Below are 26,925 nucleotides of genomic sequence, written 5' to 3' on the forward strand. Positions count from 1 at the left end.
AAAAATAACAAATGTTGGAGAGGATAAGGAGAAAAGAGCACCCTCACACACTGCTGGTGGGAATGCAAACTGGTGTAGCCACCAGGGAAAACAGTATGGAGATTTCTCAAAAAATTAAAAATAGAAATACCATACCTTCCAACTATCCCACTACTGGGTATTTATTCAAAGAAATTGAAATCAACAATTCAAAGAGATTTACTCACCCCTGTGTTCACTGCGGCATTATTCACAATAGCCAAGAAATGGAAGCACCCCAAGTGCCCTGCTACACATGAATTGATAAAGAAGATGTGGTATGTATTATATACAATGGAATACTACTCAGCCAGAAAAAAAAGACAAGATCATCCTGTTTGCAACAACTTGGATGGACCTTGAGGGTATGATGTTAAATGAAATAAGCCAGACAAAGAAATATGCATGATTTCACTCATATGTAGAAGATAAACATACACAGGGATAAAGAGAACAGATTAGTGCTTACCAGAGGGGAAGGGGGCTGGGGGTTGAGTGAAAAAGTTAAAGGGGCACATATGCATGGTGATGGAAAAAAGTTAGACTACCGCTGCTAAGCACGATACAGTCTATACAGAAATTCACAAATAATAATGAACACCCGAAATTACACAATGTTAAAACTCTTTATAATTTCAATAGAATAATTAAAAAAGAAAAAAAATTCATTCCTTTTTATGATTGAATAGTATTCCACTGTGGGGATATACCACACTTTGTGTATCCGTTCACCAGTAGATGGACATTTGGGTTGTTTTCCGTTTTTGTCTGCTATAAATAGGTTGTTATCAACATGTGTGTACAAGTCTGTGTATAGACATATGTGTTTATTTCCCTTAGATGGATTCCTAGGAGAGGAATGGCTGGGTAGACGTATGTAATTATTAAAGACGCATCCAAGCTATTTTTCACCAGCACTCGATGAGAGTTTCAGTGACTTGAAATCTTCAACAACAGTTGCTATAGTCAGTTTTTTTAATTTTAGCCATTCTCAAGTGTGGTGGAATCTCATGATGACTGTCACTTACATTTCCCCAATGACTCATGTTGTGAAGGAGAAGGCAAGTCACGCACAGATTGGGAGAAAACATCTGCAAAACATATCCCTATAAAAGGATGTGTATTTATAATATATAAAGAGCTCTTACAACGCAATAAGAAGAAGACAAGCAACATGTCATGGCTTACGAGGAGACAGCAGATCAGGCCTGTGATGAGCACCAGGAGTCCCGCCAAGCAGATGAGGATGAGGGCCCAGAAGGGGAGGTCTGGGGAGACAAGTGGTGAGGTAAGCCACGTCCTGTCATCGCCCAAGGGCTCCTGGTGAACCCACTGTGCCTCAACCCTCCTTGACAAGGGTTGGCCAACATTCTTCATCATCCAAGACACTGTGCACACGGTTCTCTTCAATGAGACATAGCATCAACATACTCGTCCCCTACCATGGGCTGGGGCTTCCTGCAGGTTTACCAGGCTTCCGAGTCAAGGTATCATCTCTGTTGGGAGAATATTCTGGAAGTGAATGAAATGGAGAATGCATGTGAGTGTGTTTCACTCTTGTTAATAAAACTTTTTAGACACAGAAAAATAAAGGGAACAGTCTCATAAACATCCATCATCTAGATTTAACAATGTATATTCCATCCAATTAAAACAATATTTCATCAATGTATAAATTATTAACACTTGCCACCCTTGATTCATCCCATGTTTTCAATGAAATATTAAAGTCAAGTAGACATCATGATGTTTCACCCAATTTTAGTTTTCATTTCTAAAAAGTGAGCACACTTTGCTACAAAATCCAAGACCATTATCACAGAACAAAAGTGTAATAAATTAAACCAAATTCATACCTCTGGGCACAGAGGACTGAATTTGGGCTGGACTTTCTTAGGACGGTCGGGGGGAAAATGGGTCATCACAGTTGGCAAGCCTATGGGATCTCTCTAAATTTGTAAAATCCCACTCAAAAGTGTTCTTCCATGCCTGGAAACACATCATCCCCTTCTCCTTTATCTATTTCCTTAATATTCATTTTCTAGGATTAACATACAATGTAATATCCTGCAGAAAGTCTTCTCTGAATACCGCCTCCAAGTATGAGTTTGTTCACATCAAATAATTGATAAGTTTCAATTCTCTATTCTTGTTATTGCCAGCTACAACATAAACTCCAGGAGGGGAGGACACACAGCACTCAGTGGGCATGGGGGGAGGGGTGCAGGCCCCCCTACTTGTACCTCTATCCATACAAACTCTTAGAGGTGTGCTGTCTGATATGGAGCACAAACAAGTCTCTTTTTGAATTAAAATTAATTTTAGTTAAATAAAATGAAAAATCTGGTACCTCAGTAACATTAAAAATCAGTAACAATAAAGACCAGTCACAATACCATCCTTCGAGTACTCAACAGCCACATGCGGCTATGCACTAGAGAGCACAGATATAGAACATTCCACTACTGCAGAAAGTTCTAGTGCATTGGTGCTCGTCTAGAGTGGGACTTGGCAAACTATAGCCTGTGGATCAGAAACCACATGACACCCAAACCTGTAAGACTGCTTCACACAGAGCTGGAGGCCCTCACTGACCATCTGGCCCAGTGGCTTTCAGTGGAGAGATAAGGAAACAAAAGTCCAGAGAGGGGAGGTGACTAGCTTGAGGTCACAGAGCTGTCTAGGAGAAGGTGACGGCCTCCAATATTACACTGGTGTCCTTGTCTCTCTCTCTATGGTGGGTAAAGACTGGGGGACTATGCCACCTCCTGTCAGCCTGAGAAAGTTCAATGCTCTCTCAGCCCCAGGCATCCAGAGTCCCCAGAAAAGCCTGACTTCCTTTCCCAATGACTAGGGAGCCTTAACCTCCCCAAGGACACTCTTCCTGTCCAGGGTCAAGTTCTGCAGCTGGGTCCATTCTGGGTCAGACACAGGAATTCCTCATAGATGGCAATTCTGTCCAATCTCTGTGCCAAGGCGGCAAGGTACACAAGGAGTCCACTCCAGTGTGGTTACTGTGGGGGACAGACATGGAAGGGCACAAGGGATGAACAAGGGTGTCTAGAATTCTACCCTGATTCTAGATTCCCTGCTTCTGTGTTCTGTCCAAGATAACTTTCTGCAATAATGTAAACATTTGTCTGCACTACCAAATACACTCATTATTAGCCCCATGTTGTTATCAAGCACTTAAAATGTGGCTAGTGTGTGTGAGTGAGGAACTGAATTTCTCATGTAATTTCATTTTAAGTAATTAATTTATAAATAAATAACCACAGGGAGAACATTTTTGAAACATTTGAGAAAGGTTTTCTGCAAATGCATAAAAACAATGAGAACACTGGTAAAAATGGTCAAAATCAACTTTTCATAAGTCTAGAAATTAATCAACGGCTTGTAAGAATCTGAGGAGGGTTTAGTGAAGAAACATGGTGGAATCTTGATAACGGGAGCAAACTTTGTGGCATTATAACTTGCACTATTCCCATCCTGCTCTCACAATATCCTCCATAACTTTGAAAACCATCAGTCTCAGAACCATGGTAGCTGAGACAACCAGCAGCCAAGCAGCCATAATGGGTTTAGAGCTCTGAAAAGACCCATCCCCATCGAACTGTCACTAGCTGACCTTCCTGGCAGCTCCCTGAAAAAGCCCCATGTTCAGAGCTTGACGTTACTTGAGTCAGAGCTTGCCCAGGGAGGAAAGTCTGTCCCCAGGGCACTTGCTAAAAATATTCAGGGCTAATTGTTTTCTATTGTAGTTGCCTGAGGGAGTGATACCAGCTGAGGCAGGCAAGAGGTGAGCCATAAACTTAGAAGAAAAATTGGGGGCATGAGATGTCCACAGGTGGCTTTGAAAAGCTCCAGTGTATTTGCGGGCATCTTGAAGGCCACAAGGGCTCAGGGCTGTGGCACGCCCAGGAAAAACTTGAGAACATCTTAACCTCTCACCTCTAGTTGAAGGGTTGGCTTAATATCTGAAAACTTGACTATGTGTTACACAATATTAATAGAATAAGGGCCAATAACATGCAATCTCGACCCCATATACAGAAAAGAATTTCACAAAATATAACGCCCTTCATGTCTAAAAAAGAAAACACTCAACAATTTAGGAATAGAAAAAGCTTTCTCAACCTATATACAGCATCGATGAAAAACCCACGGCTAACACCATATTCAATGGTGAAAGACTGAAAATTCCCCCCTAAGACCAGGGACAAGACAATGATGTCTTCCCTTATCTCGTATGTTAATCACAGATACTAAAGGTTCTAATGAGGGTAATTAGGCAAGAAAAAGGAATAAAAGAAACCCAGATTGGAAGGGAAGAGGTAAAACTATTTGTTTTGCAGATGAGAAGATATTGTATATAGAAAAACCTAAAAAATACACTCCTCTCCACACACAATATGTGAATCGTATCCTAATAGGTGTATAAAAAATTTAAATTGCCCCATGTGGTTAGTGGCTCCACTATTGGAGAGCACAGTTAGACTGCTGATATTTGTTGAAAGTCTCCAGAAGAGGAGGAGGAGCAGGATGCTGGAGGTTGGTGGCACCAAATGTTAATGCTTTTCTCATCCCCCGAAAACTTATGGAAGGAGATGTTAGGATTAGCTGACAGGGATGTGGGGCAGAATGGCCACGATGTAAGTGACTTCCAGATCAATGATGTGTCACGGGAGATCAGAGTCATCAGCCACCAGCTCAGCCAATGCTTCCAATCTCCTCAACCTACATCAAGTTTGTGACCAGGCAGGAGTGGAATATGTCTCAAAGCTGGCTGCCGCTGTAGAGCGTGGTGACCTAGAAAAAACGCGAGGGAGAGTGGGTGAGATGAAGGTCTCCTGGGGATGCAGGGGGCCACTGGAGCCAGCGAAATATCACAGACCTTGGGACAAGGGAGACCTGACTTCTAATCCTGGCTCTGCCCCTAACTCACTGTGTGACCTTAGGCACAATACTCCCCTTTCTGAGCTTCAGTTTACCCATGTGAGAAATGGGGAAGGCAGATAGGACACCACCCCTGGGGACTGAGAGAACCCAGACATGAAGGGAAAGTGAAGGGTTGAAACAATCACATAACAGATGTAAGTCAGATGGAGGAATGACGGTGCCATCAGGGCAAGGAGAGACGGGAGTGGGAGACGCCACCTGGTCTTGGGTGTCTCTCAGCAGGGCGGAGTACTCCTAAGATGTGGGCTCCGAGATGCTGAGGTTCCAGCTGATGATGCGGAAATGTAGCTGGTGCTCTCTCTTGATGGATAAACTCTGGGCTGCAGAGCCAGGAGCCACCGAGAAGAAGAGCAGACAGGTGGCGACACTCAGCTCCCAGCACAGAGGCATGGTGTCCCACGGGGTCAGGGTGGTGGGTGCAGACAGCGTCCACACAGGTGGCTGACCCATCCTTCTCAGGCCTGGGGAGAGAGGGATGTGGGGACTCTAGAGAGAGGTCCTGAAACCTCTGGGGGTGGGGGCCAGAACAGGAAAGAGGAAATGGGAGGACAGTTGGGAGACAGAGAGGGGTGGTCACATAAGTGGTCATTAGGGGCAAATGCTGAGGGGAGGGTCTCACCTGAGGGAGACCAGTCTGCAACTTGAGTAGAAGGGGCCCAGGCTGCTCTTCTTGAACAATGATCCAGCTGGGGAGGAAGGAGGAGGAGGAGCAGGAGGGACAGGGGTTGGAGGAGGGGCTGGGTGGGATTTAACCCACCAGGAGCTGCTGGAACCAGGGTTTCACCAGGCTCTGCAGGACCCTCTCAGTGAAGTTGAACGTGGCCTAGCCATTGCTCATGTCTGATGAATACCGGAGGGTGGAGATGGTGACGTTGACTGTGAGGGTCTTCAAATTGTGCCCCAAAGCTGCAAGACGAGAGGGAGAGAGATGGCCATCTCCGAAAGCTGGCCTGAGACCAGCCCAGAGTCCTGCACTCATTATAATCTGTCGTCTTCTGTCCCAGTGGCACCACCACCCACCCGTGTGGTCACCCAAGTCAGAACCAGCATGTCTACTCAGCTCCTCCTCCCTCCCAGTAACACCCATTCACCTTGCACACTGGTCCTCACATACACTCCCTCTCTCCATCCCTGTCCTAGCTCAGGTCTTAACTTCCTTCACCCGGACAAACACCCCAGCAGGCTCACTGGATGCTCTGTCTAAAGGATGTTCTTCATGGACTACTAGAAGAATCTTTCTGAAATGAATACCTCACTAGGGCCACCACTGCTCTAGTACCACCCATGGCTCCCTATGGCCTTCAGTGTTTAGTTCAACCTTCTTGACCTGGCACTCAAGGCTCTACTCAATCTGGCTCCTGCTGACCTTTCAGTCTCATTTTATCCATCTATTGACGGTTAAACATTATGCTTCATGCAACCCAAATTCGTTTCTATTCTCCCCATATGGCATGTTGTTTCTGGCCGGAGCCTTTGCTCACGGAATCCTTTCTGCCAGGAAAATCCTTCATCCTCTATTTGCCAGGGTCCCTCCTACACATTCTTAAAGACTTCTGGTGTAACTTTCTCTAGCAAGCTCCTTCCCTCCAAATTATGCCAGGTGCCTCTCCCCAAAATATCCCACATTGTATTATAATGGTGTGTTAATTTCACAAGTCTAGGGGCTCTCTGAGAGCTGGCTTTAGACTGAATCGTTGGTATAATCTTTGTGATCAGCATGATTGTCCTAAAACCAGAATTTCATACCCTGGCTTCCCAGCTCCTGGATCACACCTGGCTCATGGGGAGTGGGGCCAGAGAGCTTCTCTTGGGAAGGAAAAGGGGCACCCAGATACCTGTGGTGGCTTCTGGTGGCACAGGTGATGATCAAGTATGCAGGGACGTGGTGGCCGGCTCGGGAGCTGTGGATAAGGCTGTCATCTGGGAGGGACAGAGTGGGAGGAGACCCGAGGCTCACATGGGCTCCAGCACTGGCTGTCTCAGGACCACCATTCACAGGTGAAGCATAAATGAGAGTGAGGGGACCGGTGACTGTGTGAGTAGAGGGATGAGCAAGCCTGTGGATGAGAGGAGCCCAAGAGAGAGTGATAGGTGAACAAGAGTGACTGAAATCAGAGGAGAGACAGATAGGCAGAAAAATGGGCAGATGGATGGGATACCTGGAAAAGGAGGACCAAGAGCGGGGCTTTAGGAGAATTAAAGTGAAAACCATGTGGGGTCAGAATGTGGTGGAGAACATATTTGTGTCTAAGGCTTTCTCACACTGGGCTGGGACTGTCCACCAGAACCCGGGAGGGAGAGAAGGGATGAATTAGGGCCCTTCCAGGTCCTTCCCTCACTAAGGACAGCAGGTGAAGGAGAACAAGTGCTCCCAAACTACAAATGCAGATGGGACACAGGAGATCAGGGTCAGGAATACTCACTGGTGGTAGTCGGGGCCACGGCTCCATAGGTGTAACCTGTGGAGAGAAGGCGAGAGGAGCTGAGCAAGAGTTGGGGTGAACATAAAGAATTAAGGGAGAGAAAGGATGTAGTGACCTTTGTGGGAAAAGCAGAGGGGAAAGCAGAGGGGACGAGTGGAGGGGTGTTCAGGGGGAAGGCAATAAGTTGAAAGGTGGATGGACCCAGTGATCACACAGTGATGAGAAGACTGAACCCAGAGCAGGAGGATAGAGAGATGGATCATAGCTCACTTTAGAGCAACGGAGGGAACACAGAACAGACAGCATGGCTGTAGCACAGCCCCTCACCACTGAAGTAGAGGCTGTCCCAGTCCAGGGTGAAGGAGGCCAGGTGGGTGATGCGCTGAGTCTCATGGCTCAGCTCCCAGTAGAGTCACTCTCTGTCCAGCCCGGGACCTGCGGGGGTCAGAATGGAAGGTGCAGATGATGTCCAAGCCAGTGGCTACCCCACCCTTCTCAAGCCTGGGGGAGGAAGATCATGGGGATGTGGAATACTGAGCAGGGGTCATTCTGGGTGTGGAAAGTGAGAGAGGGGAAGGGAGGAAGTTGATGGAGATGCTGAAGGGGCTGCTCTGATGCCTGCAGGGGCTCTCCTAGGTGTCTCCCGTGTGAGACAACCCCCTCACAAGTAAGGCCTGACTTCTTTTAGGATGTGGAGGGGGCCTGTGAGTGGCAAAGAGGGGTGAACACACAGACCTGGGTGAGGGGGCACCCGCAGGTCTGCACAGACAGCAGCGAGAACAGTCAGTGCTCTGTGCCATCTGACACATGCAGGCAAGAAAGTACCGTTATGTTCTCTCGGTTCTACACTCCATGGTCTATTCTTTCTACTTCTTTCCTACTCCACAGTCATCACTCAGGCCTAGGGAACAATCATCTTATTCCTAATCTTATTTCCAGCACCTCCCATCTTGCCTATTAAGTCTTCATTCTTAACCATGAAGTCCATTTTAACCCACATGCTTAGACCAAACTCTAATCACATCATCCTTCTACTCGCATCTCTCCAGAGTGTTCCCACTGGACTTAGAACAGAGTCCCAAGTCACTCCTGATCTGGTCCTGCCTGTCCCCCCCCGCCAGTGTGGCTCACACCCCTCCCCCTGTGTTGACTCGGCTCAGCCATCTTTATTCTCAGTTCATGGACACACCAGGCTCTCTGCTTCAGGGGTGTCCTCATGCGGGTCCCTCTGCCTGAAACGCTCTCTTGAACACACTCCCACACCCTCACTCCAGTCTAACCCTCCTACCAGCTAAATCCAGTCCCAACTCTAGCTCTCAAGCTAAATATCAGTCCTTCTCAAGAGGGCTTCTCTGCCCCCTCAGGTTGATTCCCCTTGTGCCATACTCCCACATCACTCTCATCATTAACTTCTCAAAATCCAAATTCCCAAATACAATGTAAATTCCATGGAGGTGGGACAAGGTCTCTCTGGTTCTCCAGGTCCCCATGCATGTGTCCCAGGGCCTGGCTCATGAGATAAGGAATGATCCCGGTTTGTCTAGGACTGCCCTGGTTTGAACACTAAACGTCCTGTGTCCTGGAAAACCCCACTGTCTTGAATAAATGAGGATGGTTGGTCACCATTAATTATACACTCAGAGACTATCTATTGCATGACAAGCACACATTCCCCTGAAGAACATCACAGGAAAGCTAGAAGGAAAAAGGCACACACACATACACACACAATTAGTAGAGGCCAACAACTAAATACAAAATTACTAAACAAGATTCTCTGCAACGTGAATCACCAGACCGTTATTTCAGAAAAGTTTCAAGAAACAAAGTTAATTCCCTTTAAAAGGCAAGGTGGAGAGGACAGTCTTTTTGGAGACTAGTGCCCTTCCCTTCAATCTACAGTGTTGCTTAGTACTCCTCCAAATGATTTGAAATGTCATAAAGAAAAAAATACTCAAAATAAATCTGGATACTGGCAAATTCAATTTTAAATTTGTTATTAATAGAAAGAAGTTCAAATCATCTTCTTCCCTGAATGCTCCTTTATTTGAAATTTATGTGGAGGATTCATAGGACTTTAGAGATCAAATTGAATGGGTCTAAGGAATGTTGTTGAGTATCCCTGCTAATATTTCATAGGATGTCTTCTAATACTACATACACACACAAAACATTTCTGTATTTATATTATATATAAATCCTGACTTTTGAGTATTATGCAATGCAAGTAAATCTATATTTTCTACTATAATACACATTTGCAGTTATTTACGTTTGTTTCATGTGTTTTTATTTGCATATAACTGTACTTACTGAAATATTTACCACACAGAACCACACACAGCTTACCATCTTTCCATCCATCAAATATCAATAATTTTTCTCAAGATACCTTCACTCTCAGTGACTCCAGGTGGTGACAACCCGAGCCCAGGAAAGCTCACTAGCAGGTCTTCTGCACAGCGGAGGCTGCCGGAACCTGTTGGTACCAGGTCCACAGGGTACTCACCTGGTCACACACAAATCCATGGATCAGCAAGGACAGGTGGACCCTGAGCCTGGTTTCACATCAAACTTGAGCTCCACGGATGCTTTTCATGTCTGAGGGGGGATAAAAAGCACAAACAAGCTTTTGAGGCCTTTTATAGGGTGTTGGATGGAAAGGCCAACCCCATTCACTTTTCTATTTTTGTATTTACTGATTTAACTGTAACTGTTGGTTGTGGCTGGATTTTCCCGATTCCTGTCCAGCCACCTGCTGCTCCCTGAGATGGGAGAAAGCAGCTTCGTGCTGTGTGCACTTGAGTCGCTCAACTCACTTGGCTGGAAAGAGACTTTTTGGTGACTCTGGACCCTTTAAACAAGCTTGTCATTTAGGGACCCTGTAAGTGACTCGCTGACTTGTCAACAATTTCCACACTTCATTCAGGGCTCGGGAGATTTTCAGGCCCTGGAGCAGGTTTCCAAACCTTGGCACAACAGATATTTGGAGCTGGATAATTCTCTGTCGGGCCGTCCTGGGCCCTGGAGGATGCTGAGCAGCATCCCTGCCTCCCCCCCTAGATGCCAGGAGCGCCCCATTTGTAACGACCCAAACATCGCCTCCAGAAGAGGCTAAAGCCCCCTGGGGACAAAATCACACGGAGGACGGTGACGGGGAATCAGAGTAGGGGACGGCGGCACCCGGAGCCAGGAGGAACAGCAGCCTCGGGGGCCCTGAGTGAACAGCCCAGGGGGAAACGGGGCTGTGGGGGGATGGAGAGACGCCGAGCCCTGACGGGGCTGCCTACGGCCCAGGCCCCTGGAACGCGACTGGGGCCGGGACCGCCCGCTGCTCACCGAGCCCCGCCTCTGAGGGCGAACGTCCACGGGAATTCGCTCCACACGGAGAAGACGGAACACACCGCGCAGAACGCCCGCTCCATCCACGGCTCCTACCGCGCTTCCGGTTCCGGTCTCGGGCGGGCGTTCGGGGAGGACGAACGTTTGGGGGCTGCGGGTTGAGGTGGCGGGCGGGGCGAGGCCGTGCACCCCAGCCTCGGGGGAGGTGTCTAGTTTCTAGAGTAAGTGAGAAGCTAGAAAGCGGGCTGGGTCAGGCATCAGGGACAGGGACAAAATCTAGGGGCGGGGCAGTGTGCGGGAACATGTTCTAGGGGCAGGCTGTGGGCGGGGACAAGGCTGTGAGTGACAGCAGGCCGGGAAGGCAGTTCTATGGGCGGGAACAAGGGTGCAGGCAGGGCAATGAACCGTGACCAGGCTGTGGGCGGAGGCAGGCCAGAACGTTGTGGGCTGAGACCAGTTCCAGGGGCGGGAAGAGGCGGGGGTGTGTCTGGAATAATTCAGGCAGACTTTACAGGGGGAGGAAATCAACTCCAGGGTCTTGGCTGGAGGCGAGGCTTTCCGTGGACCCCTACACTGTACAGGTAGCTGGATGTTGAACAGCTGTTCTTCATTCCTTTCCCCACCTTTACACAGCCTCATAGAATGATGTGCCCATATTTAGAATTCTAAATTTTTTGTGCGTTTCCTGTTCTTAATTTCGTTAAAAAATCGGATCATATATTCACATTTCTCTACAACTTGCTGTTCCAAGCCAGTAGATAAGGATATAACGCTATTTTAATTTTAAAAATCTGGCGGGAGGGAGGCCTACGTCGTAGGTGCGCGTATAAGAAAACTTCAAATATTCTCACTCTACCACTGTCTCCCGGTACTTTTGCACAGAGATAAACATCCTTTCCTCCTCTATCCTTCCAGACATACTGTGTATATGTGGGACTGTGTATATGTTCAAGCCCAAGAGGGATGTCCGCAAGCAAAACCTGAAGCCTATGAATTGTCTCATGCCTCAGAAATTAATGAGAAGAGATTTAATTTTCTGGTGGAAGGAGATGAACCGGTGATGAATCCATAGGAAGACAACAAAGAAATAAGAGAATTTTACCATTTAAAAAGTCAAAGGAAAAAGTGAGAAAGAAAATGTATTCATACTATCTGACGTAGCACATTTCTGGATAAGATTCGTATGCTATAAAATGGTAAAGACTGATGTCATAAAACAGTAGACATTGAATTTTGATTTATCCTAATTCATTAAATAGTTATATTGGGCAAGGGGAATTATGTTTTTACCATATGTAAGAACTCTTTGTGCTGATTTTTTCAGAGGAGAAATAAACTATAAATAGTCAAAAGCTGAAAAATGAAAAAGCTGTATGAGTAGCTAATTTAGAAATATAGATTTTAAACCAGAAAATTAAAGAAGTTGTTTTTGGAACCAGAGTCAAGCGTGGGAAAAGTAGCTTTTCATTATAAGCCTTGGAGTATTATTTGAGAGATGTGCGTATATATACACACACATGCACACACACGGAAGCCTGAATTTGTATTCCAAAAGGATCTAACTCTACAAAGAGTTTGTAAAAAGGATTCACTTTACAAGAGTAGAACGCATTTTGAAAACTACAGACTTCAAGCATTAAAAAAGCTGTCATCATCCCGATGGAAAAATGAATGGGGCATCACTTTCCAACCCACGTGTTGATAAGCATTTTACATACATTACTCTTGAGTATTCTCACAGCAACCCATAAGGAAGATGGTATTATCTATCTCCATTTTGCAGATGAGGAAATTGGTGACAGCATATAGTTAAAATTTTCATATAAGTTCTCAATAGATATTGTTTTATGTTAAAATTGTTTATTGAATTTTCTTTTCATTAATAAAATGATATGTGTCACTCTTACAAATAAGCAAAGGCTGTGTAAAAACAATTTAGCAAAACTACAGTTTTCTTTAGATATAATTAAATATAACAATCACTTTATAATTTTTCTGCTGTCTGCCTTACATCTACGAAGATGCTTTGTATACCAAAGGCTTACTAGAAAAATCTACTAAAAATCAAGAATCAGGGAATACCCATATTATGCAAGGTTCCTGAATACATGCAAAAAAAGCCATTAGAACAAATTTTTGTACAAAAATCTTAGATCATGCATGAACTGATAACGACACAAATCATGATTAGGCAAGGTATTTCTGTAGAATGACAAATATTTAAACTTTAGACATGTAGAAATGTTGGTCATTACAATAACGAATGTGTATAAGAATTTTTTCAAACTCACTAAGTGCCAGGAAATAATTTGACAAAATGCACTGCAATATTATTCACAATAACCAAGAGATGGAAACTGCCTAATTGCGCACCCGTGGGTGAAAGGATGAAGAAAATCTGGGGCATCTATACAATGGAATATTAGTCAGCTTTAAAAAGGAAGGAAATCCTGTATTCACAATTGCTTGCCTGGATAATTTCAGTAGCCATGGGCTTTCTTCCTTAGTCCCTTCTGATCCATTCACCAACCAGGAACCAAGGTGATCCTTTTACAATGTAAGCGCCACAACTTCTAATGGATCCCTAAAAGAGATTTTGGAGGTGGACTGCCTGGGTACCAGCTGTGTGACCTTGGTCAATTATATAACCTCTAATGTTCCTCATCCATACAATAGAGGTTAATATTATTGTCTCCATGGCATTGTTATGAGCATTAAATGAGTGAATATATGTCAGATGCCTAGAAAGTGCCTGGCACATGATAAGGCATCATGAAAAATTTAACTGTAATTATAATCAAATTAAATATTGTGATGGCCTATTAATTAAGTTGAACCATATGAAATTTCTAATATTCAACCATTTTGACCCATTATTATTGTTGAATAAATGATAAAAGTCTAGGCAGGTTTGTTAGAGTCAAAAAGGATTGGATAAATGAAAATATTATTAGAAAAAATGTGCTGAAATAGATTGCTTTGTAATTTACAAAGCAGTTTCTCATACTTTGTTTCATTTAATCTCTATAGAATGCTTTTCAGGGTATTATTACCAGTGTCTCTGAAGGAGTAACTGACTTTCCCCAAATCACACCACGTTAAATAACACAATTAGAGTGGAAACATCATTTCAAGTATAAATCCCATATGATATCTTTTTCCCCTTCATAATATCATTGATCCTCTCAAGAAAGTGATGAAATAATGCTGATTCTTAGGAACTTAATCTTAAAGAGACATACTCTCAGATGATAAACACCATGTCTTTGAAACAGGGGTGTTGTGAGACGAAACTTGGGAGCCATGCTTTCTGGGGTTTTCAAGTCCATGATTAGACTTCTGGTAAACAGTCAAAGAAGGGAAAGGGTGAATAATAGTCCAGAATGAAAAAAGTTTGATGTATATGTAACTTTATTGATCACCTCCAGATTCTCTTTTTGTTTATGGTCTGTGTCACCCTACCAGAATATAAATGCTCTTAGGGTAGATCACTGCTATCATGCAGCAAGTGGAAGGCACTGAGTAAATATTTATTAAAGGAATGAAAGTGGCCTTGAATACATTTGCTCTTTACTCACCAGAGAACAGCCCCATAGCAGGCAAATGGCATCATTAACAAAATTTTAAAAATCATATCCTTATTAGCTCGTAACCATGGATACAAGGCTCCCATTTATTTCATACTTTCTAAGTACTTAAGCATTCTGGTGTATTAGGGAGTGTTTACACAGCCTTGCTGTAACATAAAGCAAGACTTTTTGGCCCATTGATTGCTGTTTCCAGCAGGGCCCATCTCTATACTTACCTCTAAACAATTAACTATAGATTTGTTATCCCAATGAACAGTGATTTGGTATGGAATCTGTTTTATCAGTGTCATGCGAAAGTAGACATTTGATATGTCTTTAAGGGGTGATATGGATAATAATGTTGATGCAGAAGAAGACAACTAAAAATTCTCTCTGGTCTTTGTCAAGTGCATGTGGGTGAAGGGTATCTTGATGTCACTGGATTTCAGAACTCAAAAAGACTCGTCCAACTCTTCATGTTACAGGTGAAGAAAATGAGGTCTAAAGAGGTTGAGAGATTTGACCAAGACTAATTCCTGGGACTAGAGAAAGATCCTCTGATTCTCAGCTGGCCACATTGTCATAATATCTACAGCTCCAAACAGCCAAGAGAAACAATTCTGTTGATTTCCAGGCAGAAATGATTCCCCTTCACGTTTTTACTTTTTCTCCCTTAGATGCCTGCTCTGCCCTGACAAGGAATTTATCTGATGTTTACCCTAAACTTAAGAAGAGGAACGTGCTCCTGGCAAACACTACTGTGATTCAGTGTGGCAATGGAGAGCACAGTCATGAAAAAATGAGAATCAAAAGAATAAGAGGTAAATAATATTAGAGAAGAAGAGAAAATCTATTATTTTAGTGGGACATAACTTATAAAATTTAGAACTGGTATATAAGTGCAATAATGTATAAGGAAGCTCGATTCCTATATGAAACATCGAAAATACTGTTACATGAGCAAGAATTAGTTTAAACATGTAAACAATTATTCCATTCCTAAGAGCAATGAATTATTTAAGATGAGTAGTTAAAATAATTGGAACTACACATTAGTTATATGAAGAAGTTTATAAAGAGATACAAAGCGTGTAAAAGCTCTGATTAAATGGAGAGATATACTATACTTGTGACTGAAAACAGTGTTTCAAAGATATCAATTTTCCAAACATTATTCAGATTCCATGTGCTTCAAATCAACTTTTCAAGTGATGTAGTGTTTGTTTTATAGACTAAAAGATATCCATTTGTAAAATAAAACACTGGACCATCAACTAAAATTATTCACAAGTAAATCATTCCAAATGGATTACAGGACTAAAATTAAAAGTAAAAATCCCCCGCGTATAACAGTGGTGGATGACAATATAGAAGAATATCCATAATCTTAAAATTAGTGAAGATATTCATAATATATATGCTTAAAGATGTCTGGTTGAAAAGAGGAAGGAGAAAAAGTAAAATGGAACGTGATATGGTCTCTGATTTTCTTTCAGAGACTTAATCTAGAGAATAATATTCCAGTCTATGATATTGGATAAAGAAATAGAAATCTGTGATAATTACACAAATAATGAGAGAACATATATAAATGGTAGCATAATGTATCAGTTAGCTTCTGCTGTATAACAAACCAACCTAAAATTTGGTGGCTTCAAATAAGAATAGTTTATTTTTTCTCAAGATTCTGTGGGCTAACTGGGCAGTTATTTTGATCTGGACCTATTGGTGGCTCAGCTGGGATTGGCTGGTCTAGGACGGCCTTACATATCTGATTGTTGACTTGAAGTCACCTGGAGTAATGGAGATGTGCAGTCTATCTAGACTCATTCACATATTGATGGCCTCAGGCGTCCCAAGGGCAGAAAGAGAAGGACAAGTACCAACAATGAGCAAGTGGTTTTCATGCCTTTGCTTATGTCATTTGTTAATGTCCCATTGGCCAAAGCAAGTTACAAGGCCAAGTCTACCCAGAGTCAACGTGGGATGCTACGACCAAACAGAGAGTGGGAGAAGACTAATGTGTGGCCATTTTCGCAACCTTTCACACATAATTTTAGAGGAGAATTAGTATGAATGTTTTTGTATTTGTTCATTTGAATGCCCGCGGAAAATTGTACAAAGCCAAAACAAACGTAAAGCAAAAAATTAAGTGGAGATGTAAGATAAGTTTAGTTGGTACTTAAAGTGGATCTTCAAAAATGTGGTAGTTTATTTTTCAATTGTATGCAAGCTCTTGTGACCTATGAAAATAACCTACATTTCGATTATTTTCTTGCTGAATGTGTATTATTCGTTAACACATTTGATGTGTTTCTCTCTGGCCTTAGGAAAATAACGTAGCACTTGGGAGAAAAGATGCAGCCGAATAGCCCCACACTGGATGCCAAGATGGAGAAGACCTCCACGGCCACCATGACCTTGCCATTGGTGCTGTGGTAGATGGGGAGGAAGGTGACCCAGACACTGCAGAACACCAGCATGCTGAACGTCAGGATCTTGGCTTCATTAAAGGTGTCAGGCAGGTACCGGGCCAGGAAAGCCACAGTGAAGCTGCCCAGGGCCAAGGATCCCAGGTATCCCAGGACACAGTAGAAAGCAGTGACCGAGCCCTTGTTGCACACGACGAAGATGTGACGGTGTTCAGAATGTGCCTCTGTGTCAATGAAGGGAGGAGAGGTTCCCAGCCAGATTCCACAAAGACTCAGCTGGATAAAGGAGCAGATGGGAATGATGAAGTTAAGTTCCTCTGACACCAACCACTGCCTCATCCTTCTCCCTGGTGCAGTGACCTTGAAGGCCACAGCCACAGTCATAGTTTTGGCCAAGACACTGGAAACAGCCACAGTAAATACAACTCCAAATGTGATTTGTTGAAGAATGCAGGTGGCTGTCTTGGGACGACCAATGAAGAGTAAGGAGCAGAGGAAGCAGAGGGTGAGGGAGATGAGCAGGATATAGCTGAGAGTCCGATTATTGGCCTTGACTATGGGAGTGTCTTGGTGCTTCACAAAGACCCCCTGGACCACAGCTGTGAGGAGAGAAAAGCAGAGAGCTGTTTAGGCCAGGACCATCCCCAAGGGGTCTTCATAAGCCAGAAAAGTCACAGCTTTTTCGAGGCAGCAATCTCACCCTCTGTTGGCATACTGATGATCTGGACACTTCACACACTGATCCATGTCTGGGGAGAGATGCAAAGTGTCCTCAGCCCAGGTTCAGTCATTCTCTCTCATTCGCATGCCCCCAAAGAAGACATTGGGTAAGTTTAGAAAATTGTCTTCCTTTGTTGCTGCAGGCACCAAGTAACAGAATGCTCTGCAGAGAACCATTCCCAGTTAATACTGCCCATCTTATTTATGGTTAAGTAAACAAAGCTATTATTCTTCTCAGTATTTATCTTGCATATTCAGGAAAGCACTTTTTTCTCAGCAGAAAACCAAATGTCCTCCCTGTCTCTCTGAGCTATACCCCTGTAAGCTATGGCCTAGATTTACTCATTCAATGAGCAAGCAGTTATTGGAAAACCTCCATGAGCCAGATAATATGCTACATTCTAGGGAAACAGAGATGACCAAGTCATAGACCTCACTCCTTGGGAGTTTCAAAATGAGACCATTTCTACCCTCTAAAATGATCTCCAAAACATTTCATCTTGATTTCACTTCCACCAATTCTGTTACGATTTTAGTCACTTCTCTCCTATGTTATCATAAGATCTTTTTACTCTGGTTCCCTGCCCTTGTCCTGCATCACAAGTGATACTTCTACATGTAAGTGGGATCATGTTTAGCCTCCATTAAAAAATCCGACAAACTCTTAGGAAGACCAAAAAGACTGTATAATCTTGGTCTTGCCTACCTCTACTACCTCTGCTCTGATTTTTAAGATTCCCAAATCTTCATGTGGTTCTGAAACTGTTCCGTTCCCACTCATCCTTGCAGGTATCAATACATGATTTTCCTTTTACAGGGGCATTCCTCCTTCCTCTTTATGTCCCTTTAAATTCTCTCACTTTTGACATTTAGAACTACAATCTGCCTGATAAGGTTTTCTGTGGATGGTGTGAGTTAGGGTTGGCGAGTCATTTTCTTCTTCATGAAGACAGCCAATTTACCCAACATGGTTTATTGAAAAGTCTTTCATTTTCCCACTCCTCCTCAGTGTTTCCTTGTAAATCAGACTTCTATACGTGAGTCCCTATATGAGCAGCTTGTATCTGAACTTACAATTTGGTTCTGTTGATTTTCTTGTTTATCCTCTTGATGAACCTCCTCTATTGTGATGCCATAATACCTGATGTCAAGTAGAGTAAGTCCTCCCACTCTATTCATTGTCTTCGAGATTTTCTTAGCTAAGTTTTTCCTTTATCATTTTCATAAGAATTTTATCAATTGTAATTTCCACAGAACGCGATATCATTTTAGCTGCAATTTTGTGGAAGCTGTAGATTAATTTACACAGTTTTGATATCTGTAGAATTTTGAGTCTGTTCAGTCACGAATTTGATTTATCCCTCCACTTCTTTCAGTCTTCCTCCATTTTTCTAAATGCTGTTCTATAAATTTTGGACAAAAATCTTTTGAAAGTCTCATTAAAGTTATTTCTATGTACTTCATACTTTAAGATGTTGTAAATGTCATTTTTTAAAATTTAAATTTTGAATGCTTATGATGGGTAGATGGAAGCAAAACTTTCTATATTAACCTTGTATTCAGCCGTCAATAAACTCAGTTAATACCTTAATTTATATGGTTTTTACATTTATACCATAATAGCATCTGAAGATAACATGAATTTTACTTCTTCCTTTGAAGTAAATTATTCCTTTTATTTCTTTTCCTGCCAATATTGTATCAGGCAAGACCTCCAGCCTAATGGCTTATAGAGACAGTGATGTTGAACATTCTTCTCTTATCCTTGCTTTCAACAGTGTAAGATAAAGTTCCATTCTGTGAATACTGTGTATGGGAGTAAGAGAGTTTCCTTCTGTTTCTGATTTGGTAAGTGTTGTTTCTGTTTTTGTTGTTTGTTTTAAAATATGAATAGGTGTTTAATTTTACTAGTTTTTCTTAAAGTTATTGAGATTATTATTTCTCTTTTTTCAGAGATTAGTGTACTGAATTACATTGCATGAACCTAATTTGGTCATGATATGTCCTTCTTATAAAATATGGCTAAATTGGGAACCTTGATTTGATTTGATTTTTTTTTTTAGTATAAATGAATTTAATCCAAGAAAGAGAGTGGCCTGTAATTTCCTTTCCTGCAATGATTTTGTTAGATTTTAGTACCAATGTTAATCTCGTCTCTCAAAGTGAGTCAAAAAGTTTTCAGATTTTCCTATTCTTTGGAAGAGTTTGAGTAGATGTATATTATTTTTTTCTTGAATATTTGGGCAGATTCATCAACTTTGTACCACATAAATAGCTTACAATAAAATTTTGTAGAAATGTTATAAGGATGGTCTCAATTTCTGTAATAGGTATGGCAATATTCAGATTTTTCATTTTTTCTTGAGGCAGTTTGGTAACTTTAATTTGCCTAGAAATTTGTGAATTTCCTCTAAATTTTCATTGTATCAACATGATATTTATGTTTTCTTCATGTTAAAAATTTTCCATATGATCTGCACAGTTTACTTCCTTTTCAGCCTTGGCATTATTTTGTTGCAATTTTTCTCTTTTTTTGAACACTAGTACTAGGATTTTATTGAGAATATTTGTCATTTATTAGAATATACTTTAGTTTTATTTATCCTTTGATGTCTGTCTTTTATTTTGTTAACACTTCCTCTAACATTTATCATTTTGTGTTTTCTCTTTTCCTTGTGTTTACTTTTCTGCTCTTTTTCTAGTTTGTGATGAATGCTTAGAACTTAGAAATTCAACCTTTCTTTATTTAAATATACACTATAATATATAAATATATATAATCTAGGATTATACATTTCTCTTTAAGGATAGATTTAATTCCACCCCATAAGATTTGATGAATAGTATTTTTAATTGGAAATACATGCCAATTTCCATCATAGTTTACTCATTAATCATCGATTGTTTACAAGTGTATTTATTAATCTCCAAGCATGTAGGAATTGAAGTTAGTGGATGTAGTGTTCTTTAGATGTGCATATGGAACATATACCCAAACTTACCACACGCCAAATGTGCACGTGGAAGCTTTATCCAAATTGACGATATGCCAGACTATATCATCAATCTCAGTACATTTCAAAAAAATCTAAATTATACAAAAGATGTTGTGAAATTAAGCCTCATATCAATCACAAAAATAAAATTAGATAATGCCACCATTGGGGGGATTCCATCATTGCACCGTTTAATATCATAAATCTGAGTAATTCCAAGATGTTAATTATTGTATGAAAAATCTTCAGTATTGGTTTTCTGTCCCTCTTCTACTTCATGACCCAACTCCCAAACCCACAGTGTCTGTGTTCTAGTCATGTTGAACCTTTTCTCAGCTACCTAGAATATTAAACGCAGGGCTAATTTACCAGTTTCTGCCATTTCTGAGAATTCCACCAAGAATTTAATCCGCCTTCATTAGTCTGATATAATACTAATGCTACTGCCTCTATGAAGAAGACCATGACACTTCCCTCCCCACAAACATGTATACTATCACTTATTTCATCCTATTGGTCTCTGCGTACCTATATTGCAGCCTTATGTCACCACCTTGAATTCACATCACTGCATGTTGTCTCCCCTACTCACCTGTGAACTCGAGGAGATCAGAAACCAAGCTGTACCATAAGCTCATTGTACACCATGGAAATACTTACTTCTTAAATCAAACACAACCTTTCTGATCTCCTGCTCTGTGCCAAGAACAGCACCAGACACTGGAAAAATAAGGATTTGTTCAATGTGATCTAAATGTAGCTTTAAAGAAGATGAAAAGTAAGGACTTACAATACCATGTGTTAGATTCCATGAGAGAGATTTAAGTTAGTTACTGTGGAGTGGTCGTAAAGTGTTTCCTTGAGATCATAATGCCTGCAATGATGCTGAAATGAGACAAGCAATCTAGTTCAAGGTAGAGAGAGAGAGTATCATTTTGGGAGAAAATATTATTGGCTATAAAAGTTGAATTACTAAATGGAGGAAGGCAACATTTTGACCCTGCAGTCCTCATCAGAGCTTTTCCGTTTCTTTGGGAGAAGGGTGCATACAAAAAGAGGTGGAGAGCCAGCCCTGATAGCCAAGTGGTGAAAGTTCAGTGCTCACCACTTCGGTGGCCCATGTTGGTTTCCTGGTCATGGAACCACACCATCACTCTGTGAATTGCCATGCTGTGGTGGTGGCTCACATAGAAGAACTAGAATGATTTACAACTAGGATATACAGCTATGTACTACAGTTTTGAGGACAATAATAAAAGATCAAGATTGGCAACAGATGTTAGTTAGCTCAGGACAAATGTTTCCCTTCAGAAAAAAAATAGAAGTGGAGAACGTCGCTGCAAGGCATATACTCACCTATCTCATTGCAAATCACATTCTCTTGGCTGGAAATGCAAACAAAACAACAGGCAACATTGCTCTCTTGAGGGCTCTTCCTGTATCCCGGATTGCAACTCTCACTGCCTACAGAGTGTGGAGTCTGGAGAAAATCAGATAACACTTGGTAACAGCTGTGACTTTTACCTAATTTTCAAGAAACTAGAGTGCTTTAGAGTATTGGGCCTTAACAAACTTAATCTTAAAATATATAAATCCAATTCATTGTTTGGACGCCATGTTTATTGTATGATATAAAACACTAGTACACCTCAGAAATACTGTGGGTTTGATTGCAGAGCACCGCAATAAATGAAATATTGCAATAAAGTGAGTCACACCGTTTTTTGATTTCCTAGTGCATAAAGAAGTTATGTTTACACTATACTGTAGTGTACTAAGTGTGCAATAACATTATCTCTAGAAAACATGTACATAACTTAATTTAAAAAAAAATATTATTCCTGAAAATTACTAACCACCTTCTGAACCTTCAGCAACTTGCAATCTTTTGCTTATGAAGGTCTTGTTTCCATCTTGGATTGTTGGCAAATTAAAAAATTACTTCAGTTGGAAGTGAATTGTTAAATTCCCATATGTGGCCCTTTATGAAGCTATGAGGGGACACAAAACCCCAACAAGATTTTGGTTATTCATGTGTGGTATAAGTAATTGTGACTGGGTTCAACCTACCTCAGTAATTCCTGTGTTCCACTCAATCATTTTCTCAGATAAAGACAATTCTTGACCACGTGGAGCATGTTGGGAATATTCTCCTACATTCACCTTAAGTCCAAGACCTTCGGGAAATTTCCAAAAGTTGAGAATGGTGTACTCTGAATCTGATTTTCCTTCATCAGCCAAATTCACTGAGTCACCAACAGGGTTGTTAAATTCTATGTTCCTCAGAAAGGGGTGCAGCTAGAAGTGACACATCATCCTGCGGTGAAGTAGGCCCAGATGTTAAAGAGAAAAACCCTGAATTGGGGACAGCCTTTCATTGTCTGTAATCCTTGCTTCATAATGTACCTTTATTACAAGTATCCAATGAAGTAAAGCAAATGAAATCATATGGAGAACTAAAATATCATAATGTTTCTAAAATATCAGTTAGTTTCAAGAGAAAATGCCTAAAGACAAAAATATTAAGATGATCAGTGGTGATAGGATTCAGACAAATCTCGAATACAACGTCCAATCTAGCCACCCTCATGCACTCTCTGAATTTTTCCATACCATCCATCTGCAAACTGATGTTAGCAATAACTAAAGTTGTTGCAGAATTAAATGAGATCATTTTTGTAAAGTATTCACTATGATGTTCAGCCCCAGATAGCCACATAAAGGACAAGTTCTCTTCTTCTCATTGAGGAGATTCATGAGAGAAGACAGGATATTCCCTATTGAAACGTTAGGCAGGCAGCATGTTGGGTTCCTTTGTAACACAAAGCATTGATATTGACTCATAGCTCACTTCCTCGTTGCCACTAGAAACTTCTTGTAGATGACTTACTACCCAGGACTAGATATACCTCCTAGAGAGTGAAATAAGTATAGAAACTCTTGTGCTTTTCTTGGAGAAAGAATCCTAACTGCTTGGTTTGAGCACCTGTGGAACCATAAGAAAGTCACTTTTACGAGTGTACATTCTGTTAAGTCGAAGAGACTTTACCTGCCAGGGACAAAACACCAGACCTTCCCCACTTCACGTTGGCTTCATTTCTTCATGTTGAAGAAACATCTTGTGAAGGTTCCAGGCCAGAGCATACACAGCATTTTACATACTGTAACTCCATTCAGTCATGCTTGTGTCAAAAATCTGCCAAGGCAGCCATCCTAAGGAGGCGTTAGGTGGACAATTCTCCAGTTTTTTACAGTAAGACTCAGAAATCGTGCAAGGAATAAAGGGAAACCACAACATAGTGAGGTAAATGTCTTCTGGACATTTGGAAGGGTTAACTGTCTGGATAAAATTTTCAAAGCCAGGGACCTCACTACGGAGGTGTGAAAAAATGAGAGTCCCATGGACTGAGTCAAGGATGAAATCTTTCTCATTGTGGATAAAATCCCACTCTGATGTCGTGACTCAGACTTTCCATATCACTAAATACTCCCAAGTAGAGAAGCTCAAGAATATGAGAAAGTTGACATCGCCATAAATGATAATCATATTCCCTTCTGTTTCCTATACTTGCAAATCGTATGGCAATATCCTTGAGGAATATGACCTTTCAGTCACAGGAATCATTTCAACAAAGGCTGCACAGATTCCATTCCTGTCCATCTCTCCTCTCAAGTCTGAGAGAAACACAACACCTTTCTTGTCTTCCGAGATGACCAGCCCCACCCAGCTCCAACTGAAATGAAGCAGCAAAGAGTCCATGCCAATGGCTAGAGATGTGTCCCTGGGGGCCATCTAATAGAGCGATGGAAACTGCTCATCATCATTCAGGGTAAGATCAAAAGGACCAAAAGGAAAAGACAATTGGAAGCAATATGAGGAAGAGGATTGACAAAAATCACACTCTCAGTCCTGAAGGCTGTTCAGCAACACCTGGAGTGGTAGAAGGGGACAATTACTCATTTGATTTTCTAATCATGTTGCACTCCCTGAAAGCTTTCTATAAAATAATATCAGTCAGAGATCCAAGATACTGCTTTGTCTCCTTCCCCCTTAACCTTCTCTCTACTCCAAATAAAGGAAATGTCATACTCCATCGAGGTCCTGTACGCGGACCCTTTGAGATCATATCCGTTGAGAGATGCACAAAACCAGTCTCCTCCTCTCTTCCTTTTTAGGCCCCTGAGAATGGCACCAAAGAAGACGTGGTTTCATCTCTCCCCATCCCACCCAGTCTTACCTGTGGAAATTTGTACAATTCCAGCAGTGTTCCAATCTGGGCAGAAATTGCCCAGGTGGTTCCTGTAAGGACTGCTAGATACTTACTCTCTCTCCTGCAGTCGTAATTAGGGATGTCCTTGCCCAACCCTGAGAGCCAAATTAGGGAACTCTCCAATGTCCTCCTTTCACTGGGCAGATGATTATAGAGATCAAACCCCAGAGACATATTGGGCAAGATATGAGGGTTCCTGTTGATTTCCTCAATGGCAAAAACCAAGGACAGAACATACTGATAGTTCTTGTACTGAAACCTGCATAGAGGGATAAGGATCCTTAGGGAAAATACTCAAAATGATTTCCTTCAAATGCAATACAATGACTTATTTAAAATGAATTTGCTATTGACTCGAATGTCTGTGGCAACAGATGGCACTCCTGAAGCCTTAGAATTTATAACTAAAGAAAATAACATGACTCCAGCTGTGGAACGTCCTTACTGAATTCCACACTCATGAAAGAAACTGGTTAAATACACAGAAGAAAGTACAATGAATGGAAAAACAGATCACATTCAGAGTAGACTAATAAATGGCTCTTTTGTTCAGGATCCAAAATGCTTGTTTATATGAGCACACCATTAAATCTTTCCTAGAAGAGCAACAATATTAGCATGAGATTGGAGAAATCCCTGGGGAGGAAGAATAATTGCAACTGAAAGATACGTGACAAGCATAGATGCATGACATGTGCACATTGAGAATGGTGCAACAGAAGGCTGTCAATCAAATTGCCTAAACCTCTGTCCCCTCAAACCTGTCCTTCTGCCACCATCAAAACCAGGAAACTAAGGTGAACTTCAGAGATCCAATGAAGGAGCAATCATCAACAGGCAGGAACAATTGAAAGAATCAAGAAGTACTGAGGGACTAGAAACACTTAGGAATCTAAGAAAGAGAGCATTGTAAAGTTTAAAAAGCTTCTCATCCATTTCTTATTTTAAAAATATAAAATTAAAATTACTTATTAACATCTTAACGGTACCTGTTCCTGATAGCCCATATTGTCTTCATCTTTTCTACAGATTTTCTAAACACAAATAACACCTAAGCCAAGGAAAATTCTCTGCATTTCTATCGCCTGGGATTTATAATAGCATCAAGAATAAAATAGAGCAGTTACTTGTACTTATTTCAAGTGTTCTATTATTTGAGGATTGATTAGTACCCTAGTTCATGCTCACTGCTTGTTAATGCTTTCCGTGTCCCTGTGAAGAATAGGTGTTCTTCGCTTGTTGGGTATAGGGTTCGATGTGTATCCATTAAATCAAACTTGCTAATTTGCTTTTCAAATACTCTATTATTAGATATATGTTTTCTTTGTCTCAGAGGAAATTTGAAATTCTTCACTATGATCATATATTATGTCTACCTCTCCTCTTCTTCTGCCTCCTTCTCCTGTATTCCTCCTCCTCCTCCGACTTTTTCATCTTGTTTTCTCCTTCTTCTCCTTCTCCTCCTCTTCCTTCTCCTCCTTCCTTTCCTAGTTGAGGCTATATTATCGTCACATGACATCGTGTGTAGTATAACGACTATATCTTCATGATAAGTTGAACTTATGTACCATTGGGGATTAACCACTTAATTCCTAATGATGATTTTTTCTCATCTGTTTTATCTCATATTATTATAGCTACCCTGGGTTGATTTTTGATTGATATACTCCTAGCATATCTTTATATCTTCTATTCTGTTTTGAATTTCTAGTTTTCCATGTTTATTAGTTTTCACAAGTCTCGTAAACAAGATACAGCTAAATTTATCATTGTCGCATCAAATTTAACAATCTGTATTTAACTGGAGAATTTGTTCCATTTACATTTTTTGTGATTATTTATATCCTTGTTTTGCTCCCACTATCTATATGGTTTGCTTCTATTTTTTCCACAAGTTTTATTATGTTATTTCCCTTTAAAATTTATTGATTTATACTTGTTTTCCATATTCTATTGTATCTCCTCTATTTGGGTGAGAGTTATAGTCTCTACTTCTATTTTACCACCAGTCCACATTGCCTGAAGTGGATATAGTTTCTCATCTCCTGAGAAATTTATAGACCCTTTAACTTTCAGTTTTACCCTCATGACTCTCTTGTTTTTGTTGTACAGTACTTTATTTCTCCTTTTTCTTTACTCTCTCTTCATCTCCATATCTAAATTATCTTTCATGTTTTTTAGTTCCTTGTCTTTCT

The 26,925-nt window shown here is 41.3% G+C and overlaps 2 long non-coding RNA genes across 2 annotated transcripts; both read right to left on the bottom strand.

The window, feature by feature from the left end:
- Positions 1-4,772: 4,772 nt before the first annotated feature.
- LOC131401555 (uncharacterized) lies at positions 4,773-5,862 on the bottom strand. The gene is made up of 3 exons (XR_009217743.1): positions 5,597-5,862; positions 5,176-5,438; positions 4,773-4,827 (listed from the first exon to the last, which is right to left on the bottom strand). It is a non-coding gene; the product is annotated as an uncharacterized LOC131401555 (long non-coding RNA).
- A 1,072-nt stretch (positions 5,863-6,934) lies between these two features.
- On the bottom strand, positions 6,935-7,852 carry LOC131401556 (uncharacterized). The gene is made up of 3 exons (XR_009217744.1): positions 7,728-7,852; positions 7,401-7,436; positions 6,935-7,034 (listed from the first exon to the last, which is right to left on the bottom strand). It is a non-coding gene; the product is annotated as an uncharacterized LOC131401556 (long non-coding RNA).
- Between the last annotated feature and the right edge of the window lie 19,073 nt (positions 7,853-26,925).

This window comes from Diceros bicornis (assembly GCF_020826845.1).
Source record: "Diceros bicornis minor isolate mBicDic1 chromosome 1 unlocalized genomic scaffold, mDicBic1.mat.cur SUPER_1_unloc_2, whole genome shotgun sequence".
NCBI classification, from domain to species: Eukaryota; Metazoa; Chordata; class Mammalia; order Perissodactyla; family Rhinocerotidae; genus Diceros; species Diceros bicornis.